General features: G+C 41.3%; 1 pseudogene; it reads left to right on the top strand.

Annotated features, from left to right (window-relative positions):
• Positions 1–1,111: 1,111 nt before the first annotated feature.
• On the top strand, positions 1,112–1,588 carry Rps11l1 (ribosomal protein S11 like 1; annotated as a pseudogene).
• Positions 1,589–8,402: the final 6,814 nt, after the last annotated feature.

Genomic DNA, 8,402 nt, shown 5'->3' with positions numbered 1-8,402 from the left:
GGCCTTGCGCTTCCTAGGCAAGCGCTCTACCACTGAGCTAAATCCCCAACCCCTAGATTTTTTTTTAAACTGGATTTTTTGTATGTTTTTGAGACAGGGTTTCATTACGTAGCTTAGACCAGCCTTGAATTTGCTATATAGATCTGGTTGGACTTAAAATCATATCTGCCTACCCCTACTTCCCAGAGTACTGGGAGTAAAGGCATGTGCCCCCACACCTTTGTCAAAGACAGGGTCTTGTGTGCTGCAGCCTGCCTCCCACTCACTGTGTAACCACAGAGGACCTTGGCCTTCTGACCCTCCAGTCTTCACCCCCCACTGCTGAGATAGCAGGTGTTCCTCAGTGTGGCCATCTTTCGATTGACTAAAGTATTTATTCACTTTACATCCTGTCCAGTCATCTGTGGTCCCCTCCCTCAAATTCTGCTCCGTCCTGCCACTCCTACACATCCTATAGCTGGGACAAACGATGAGTCTAAGGTTTTGTGGTTGGGTTGGTGTCCTGAAACCTCCATTGAAAGTCTTGGTTATAGGACATAGCTGGTTCAGGCTCTATATCCCCCGTTGCTAGGATTTTCTTATCATTTGCTTTCGATGATTTTTTAATACTGTGATGTACCTCCTTTTACAAAGGTTATGACTATTTTTCTTTTATCCTCTAGCAAAAGTATTTCAAAGAGAGAAAGCTCAGGGGCTGGAAGTGTAACCCAGTTAGTGTGGCCCATCACACACACACACACACACACACACACACACACACACACACAAAGTACCTATTTTTTTTTACAATGCTTTTTTGGGGGAAGGGAAGTGGGCAGAGATGTAAGACCCTCTTACATGCCATTGCGCACATGTCAAAGTGAGAGGACAACTTTTGGAATTTGGGTCTCACCAAAAGCAGGTAGGTTTCAGGAATTAAAGTCAAGTCATCAGGCTTGGCAGCACACAGTCTTATTCACTAAACCATCTCACTGGCCCATTAAGTCATTTTGATGAAGTCTAAGTTATTGATTTTGCCTTGTAGATCCTGCATTTGCATTGTTTTTAACAAATCCCTAGCTCACTAGTTTACAAATGTTTCTTTCCATCCTTTTCTCAGGCTGCTGGGAAGATGGCAGACACTCATACAGAGCGTGCTTATCAAAATCAGCCTACAATCTCTCAAAACAAGAAGCACGTTTTGCTGGGAGAAACTGGCAAGGAAAAACTCCCTCGGTACCACAAAAACATCGGGCTAGGCTTCAAGACTACCAAGGAGGCCAGCGAGGGCACCTACATAGACAAGAAATGCCCCTTCCCTGGTAATGTCTCCATTCAAGGTCGGATGCTGTTTGTTGTCGTGAAGAAGATGAAGCTACAGAGGACTGTTGCCATCCGCCAGGACTGTCTCCATTACATCCGAAAGTACAACCGATTTGAGAAGCAGCCCAAGAACACGCCTGTGCGCCTGTCCCCCTGTTTCAGGGTTGTCCAGATCAACGACATTGTCACTGTTGGAGAGTGCAGGCCTCTGAGCAAGACTGTTTTTTATTCAATGTGCAAGGTCACCACGGCTGCTGGCACCAGGAAGCAGTTTCAAAAGTTCTAAGAGGCCTCTAGCTAATGCCCTGAACAAATAAAGTTATTTTCCAACTAAAAAAAAATGTTTCTTTCCTGTATTTTCTTTCTAACAGTATACATAATGTTACATATTACATATATATGCTATGCAGACCTATAATAGATGTGCAGTTAATTTTTATAAGATGTGAAATGTGACGCTAACATTTATATATGTGTGTCTCATATTTCCATCAGCATTTCTTGAATTCACTGTCATTTCTGTACTGAATTGTCTTTGCAACATTGCCAAGGATGGATAGGCCACATGTGTAGAAATCTATTTCTCTATTTGTTTTGTGATGTTGAACTCTGCTTGCTTTAAACTGCTCTGAGCCCTGAGGCTTTACAAGTCTTGAAGACAGGTACTCTAAGACACATTCTAACATATGTTTTCCCTGAGATTGCTTATTTTGAGATCCAAGAAAATGAAAATCACTTGTCATACAGAGGCACACACCAATCCATCTAAGAATTATCAGGATTATACTCAATCTACACATCTAAGTGAGGAAAATTTGCACCTTAACTACAGTACACACACACACACACACACACACACACACACACACACACACACACACACACACACACATTCAATTAGTTTATTTTCCTGTCAATGTGCTATATTTTCAATGTAACAGTTTTCAGTTTTACTCCTCCTTCATATAATTTTTCCCAAGGATTTTTATATTGTGCTACTGTTGATACTTTTTTCTTAATTTCAATTTCTCATCATGTTCTTATTTCTAGTGATAAGCAGGGCTTTGTCTTGTTTTCTGTAGACTTGGCAGATTACCCTACATGGATAATTTGTTACATGCAAATATTCTTTCACTGTCTCCTTTCCAATTTGGTTCTCTTGTCTTCCTGTTGTGTAGATACAATGTCTAACACATCCAGTGTGAGACTATATAGAAGTGCTGACAGGAAATGCTCTCATAGTGTGCACCTTCCTGGGAAGGAGGAATTTTCCCCTTTGCTACCAGCTACTCTCAAAGCCTTATGGTTTTAGTAGATGTCCTTGAATGACAAGGTTACCTTTGGTCCAGAGTTTGATGGGAATTTTTACTCACAAATAGATATTGAGGGTTTTTTTTAAGTTATATTTATTAATTTTCTTTTTTTTCTCCATCTTTATTTACTTGGATATTTCTTATTTACATTTCAATTGTTATTCCCTTTCCCGATTTCCAGGCCAACATCCCCACTAGCCTCTCCCCCTCCCCTTCTCTATGTGTGTTCTCCTCCCCATCCTCCCCCCATTACCTCCCTCCCCACAACAATCACGTTCACTGGGGGTTCAGTCTTGGCAGAACCAAGGGCTTCCCCTTCCACTGGTGCTCTTACTAGGCTATTCATTGCTACCTGTGCAGTTGGAGCCCAGGGTCAGTCCATGTATAGTCTTTGGGTAGTGACTTAGTCCCTGGAAGCTCTGGTTGGTTGGCATTGTTGTTCATATGGGGTCTCAAGCCCCTTCAGCTCTTTCAGTCCTATCTCTGAATCCTTCTACGGGGGTCCTGTAATCAGTTCAGTGGTTTGCTGCTGGCATTCACCCATGTATTTGCCATATTCTGGCTGTGTCTCTCAGGAGAGATCTACATCTGGTTCCTGTCAGCCTGCACTTCTTTGCTTCATCCATCTTATCTAGTTTGGTGGCTGTATATGTATGGGCCACATGTGGGGCAGGCTCTGAATGGGTGTTGCTTCTGCCTCTGTTCTAAACTTTGCCTCCCTATTCCCTCCCAAGGGTATTCTTGTTCCCCTTTTAAAGAAGGAGTGAAGCATTCGCATTTTGGTCATCCTTCTTAAGTTTCATGTGTTCTGTGCATCTAGGGTAATTCGAGCATTTGGGCTAATATCCACTTATCAATGAGTGCATACCATGTGTGTTTTTCTGTTGGGTTACCTCACTCAGGATGATATTTTCCAGTTCCATCCATTTGCCTACGAATTTCATAAAGCCATTGTTTTTGATAACTGAGTAGTACTCCATTGTGTAGATGTACCACATTTTCTGTATCCATTCCTCTGTTGAAGGGCATCTGGGTTCTTTCCAGCTTCTGGCTATTATAAATAAGGCTGCTATGAACATAGTGGAGCACGTGTCTTTGTTATATGTTGGGGCATCTATTGGGTATATGGCCAAGAGAGGTATAGCTGGATCCTCAGGCAATTCAATGTCCAATTTTCTGAGGAACCTCCAGACTGATTTCCAGAATGGTTGTACCAGTCTGCAATCCCACCAACAATGGAGGAGTATTCCTCTTTCTCCACATCCTCGCCAGCATCTGCTGTCACCTGAGTTTTTGATCTTAGCCATTCTGACTGATGTGAGGTGGAATCTCAGGGTTGTTTTGATTTGCATTTCCCTTATGACTAAAGATGTTGAACATTTCTTTAGGTGTTTCTCAGCTGTTTGGCATTCCTCAGCTGTGAATTCTTTGTTTAGCTCTGAACTCCATTTTTAATAGGGTTATTTGTCTCCCTGTGGTCTAACTTCTTGAGTTCTTTGTATATTTTGGATATAAGCCCTCTATCAGTTGTAGGATTGGTAAATATCTTTTCCCAGTCTGTTGGTTGCCGTTTTGTCCTAACAACAGTGTCCTTCGCCTTACAGAAGCTTTGCAGTTTTATGAGATCCCATTTGTCGATTCTTGGTCTTAGAGCATAAGCCATTGGTGTTTTGTTCAGGAAATTTTCTCAAGTGCCCATGTGTTCGAGATTCTTCCCCACTTTTTCTTCTATTAGTTTGAGTATGTCTGGTTTGATGTGGAGATATTTATTAATTTTCAAGTGTTAAATCTATCTTGCATCCCTGAGCTAAAGCCCATTAGGTCATGATGTATTAATCGTTTAATAAATGCTTATATTACTAAAAACCACTCGGAATTTTTGCATGTATGTCTAAAGGGGATATTTATTATTTTGAGACAGGGTTGCATGTGTGAGACTGGTCTGAACTCATTCTGTACCCGAGGGTGATCCTTCTGTCACCTCCCAAGCGCTGAGCTAACAACAGGCATTAACCACCACATCTGCTTTACACAGAGCTGGGGATGAAAGCTAGGGTTCATACCTGTCAGATAGACAAGCTTTTTACCAAATGAATACATAGACTCAACAATATCCCTCAAAAAGGGATATCGTTCTAAATTTTTCTTTTTTTGTAATATCTTAATATATTTTGATAAAAGAGTAAGAGTTGTTCTTTAAAAAAAAAAAGCAAGAAAAAGCTCCACCTTTAGTTTTCTAGGACAGTTGGCATAAATGATTATTCCTTAATTATTAATAAATACTTCTTCGTGGGAATTTTTTGACTACCAGTTGGATATTTCAATAGTAGAAAGCTATTAAGGCTATTTTATTTATTGTTGAATACACTCGGAAGTTTATGTTCCATGTTTTACACCTTCCTAGTGCTTGACTATCCACAAACAGGGGTGAACACTCTGTTCAAGCAACTAGGGGTGCTAGCATGACAGCCCCTCCACGAGTTCCCCTTCCTGTCCTCTTCTGACTGTGACATCATGACCTTCCAAGGCACCCGAGATAACCTCACGCCTTTGTATGTGTGCTCTGTTCCCACTCCTAGAATAAGGCCTGCAGATGGATGCTCACATTCGACTTCCTGCTGGCTTCACTGAGCCTGTCCCCTTAGTGACTCTTCTTCCTACAGAAACCCTTAGGAGGCCTGCCTTGCCTTCCTTTTCCAGGAGCCATGAGTATAAGGAATCCTTTCATCTCTCATTTCTCTGTAATTTACCCAGCATTATCAGAATGATTCTTACAGATTCCACATGGAGGGCTCACTTCCCCCTCAGTGTTTTCCAAGGGGTTTGCCGGGTTGCATTTGCAAAGAATGAGGTGTGCGGGGGCGGGGGAGGGTATTTACATTTTCAGTAACTATAGAATCTATGGCAACAGCAACAGTAACATTCCTGACTAACATTTACCATTTGTGTCATCACCCCCTGTCCCCACCACACACACATTGATCAGTCATGGTACAAGCTTACTGGTCTCAAAGGAAGACAATGAACTTTAATTGACTTCTCATGTTTTCCTGCTTGTTTCAATTAATGGCCTAATTTTTATTATTTCCTCTTAACTACTTAGTTCTCTGTTATATATTAACTCCACAGAATAATGGGTCTTACCGCAACATTTTCACAAGTGCACATAATTGTCTGATCTCATTATCCTGCCTCACCTCACTCCCCTCCCCGGTTCTCTTCCCTTACCAGATAGTCCTGCTTTCTTGACTCTTTTTCTAGATTCTCCATGAGAATCTATGTATTTGTCTTTCTGAGTCTGCCTTATTTCACTACAAATGATGATTTCTTGTTCTATCCATGTTTCTACAAATGACATTTAATTCTCTTAAACAAAATAGTATTTTGTGACTTTTTTTAAAAAATGGGTTCTTTTACCCATTCCTTCCTTGATAGGCACCAGGCTGAGTCCATAGCAACCAATGTGAATAAGGCTGTGACAAACGTTGGTATGCAGGCATCTTGGATTGTACCTTCTTGAGACTTTGGGCGTATAAACCCAGGTGTGGTAGAGCTGACTCAAATGGTAGTTGTAGTTATAATTTCCTGAGAAGCTGCCAAACAGATTTCCAAATCTGCATCCCCACCAACAGAGTATCTCATCACATCCTCACCAGCACTTGCTGCCCTTTGTTCTCTTGATGATGCCCACTCTATGAAGAACTTGAAGTCTCCATGGAGCTTTGGTCTGTGTCTCTCTTAGGGTGTTGAACATTTTGTCATTTGTTCTTCCTTGCAGGTTGGTGTGCGTGTTTAGCTTTCTGTATTCTTCTACCTACAAAACAAAATGGCTGGAACCACCAATTTGAGATCTCTCTTTACTGACATGAACACTTGGTGTCATGAGTTTCCCTGTAAAGACTACTTCAGCTACAACCCAAGAATATTCTCTTGGTGTTGTTTTTAAACACCTTTTTTCAAATGGCTAAACATTAGATGAAAGACTAAATGCAAGTAATAAACAGTTATGAAGGGATATAAAGTGAGTTTTTCTAGTTCCAACTCAGATGTGGATTTTTCTTTTGGAATAAGTGTATAAAAATATATGAGAGGGTTGGGGATTTAGCTCAGCAGTAGAGCACTTGCCTAGCAAGTGCAAGGCCCTGGGTTCGGTCCCCAGCTCCGAAAAAAAAAAAAAAATATATATATATATATATATATATATATATATATGAGAGTGAAAGTGTAATATCCAGTGTGAAGTGCCACGCCTTCAGTTCTGAATCTGATTTCAGCCACACAGAAGTTCATTGAGTTGTACAGTCTTTAGATCTAGCAAATTTTGCTGTGTAATATTTTTTGATCTGTGGCTTTTTTATAATAAGGTTGTAAGACAAAATTTTAAATACGCCAAATTCCAGGCTACAACCAGATCTGTGGGTACAGCAATCAGCATCTGAATACACAGGGTATAAAAACATCACCCAACAAGTTACCCTAGTAAATATCTGCCTCGTAAGGATTTTGGGGGACATGAGGATCCTTCCTGAAAGCATTGGGCTCTCTCTTCCTCCTAGAACCAAGACTGAACTTCCTTGGAACTGGTAAGTATTGAGAAACTGTGGTGGTGGGGTTGGGGATTTAGCTCAGCGGTAGAGCGCTTGCCTAGCAAGCGCAAGGCCCTGGGTTCGGTCCCCAGCTCCGGAAAAAAAAAAAAAAAAAAAAAAAAAGAAAAGAAACTGTGGTAGGGAGGGGTTGTTTGGTTGATTGATTTTTATTTTTTCTTTATTTATTACCATGACTTGTGTGAGCCTTCTGTTTGCCAGTTATCATAGTTTGGGGGGTTGTTTTACTGTATTACATTTGTTGTGTTTGAGAGATGAGGCAGTAGTTATACATCTCCAATATCTTTTTTTTTTTTTTGGTTCTTTTTTTCGGAGCTGGGGTCCGAACCCAGAGCCTTGCGCTTCCTAGGCAAGCGCTCTACCACTGAGCCAAATCCCCAACCCCACATCTCCAATATCTTAACTGTCTTCCTGTCCTGCCCTTTGGATCATGAACTTAAATTTCATCAGACTCATGCCTTGTTGCCCATTTAACTATATTGAGACTCTCACAATTAAATCCCACAACATGACACCCTATCATCAATCTGCTCTAGCAAGAGTCCAAGTTAATGGCAGTGTCTTCCACTAATTCTAAACTGCATTGGTTCGACACTCTGTGTTCTCAGTTTCCAGAACATTCTCAGCCATTACATGTCTAAGACCTTAATGGTGACTATCATCCTAGGGCTTCCAAGGGAAAATTCAGACTATAACTTCTCCAGGGTTTTTCTCCTCCCAACATAATATGTTTATTATTTGAGTTTCACACAATGAATGTAACCCCAATCATATTTGATTCCCAGTCCTTCCAGGTCTACCCTCTGAAGTGGAATCTTAAGGGTTCTTTGGAGAGTCGGTTGTGTTGGATGGTGTTTTCCGGGGCAAACCATGAAGGAGTGTTTTCCTAAAGTGGACCAGGGTGAAAGACTAAGGCAGACTTGTGAAGGAACTTCACTGAAGCAGACACTGAAGAGAGGATGTTCTGCTAAAGCAAATGCATGAAAGGACACGTGATGAAGGATTCTTTGCTAACAACACACACATATTGGCCCGCCTTATATTGCACCATTGAGCTCCATTTGTTGGGAGTCCGCTGACTCGGGTTGATTGGATGCATGTCCTGAGGCAAGATCCATGCAAGGCATGTGGAGGACATGTGATGTTTGGAGGGATAAATATGATTCAATGGAGTGACGGAGGC

The sequence above is a fragment of the Rattus norvegicus genome, chromosome 4, assembly GCF_021556685.1.
Source record: "Rattus norvegicus strain SHRSP/BbbUtx chromosome 4, alternate assembly SHRSP_T2T, whole genome shotgun sequence".
Taxonomy (NCBI): Eukaryota; Metazoa; Chordata; class Mammalia; order Rodentia; family Muridae; genus Rattus; species Rattus norvegicus.
Note: the sequence above shows the minus strand (reverse complement) of the source record. Positions and strands in the feature narration are given on the sequence as shown.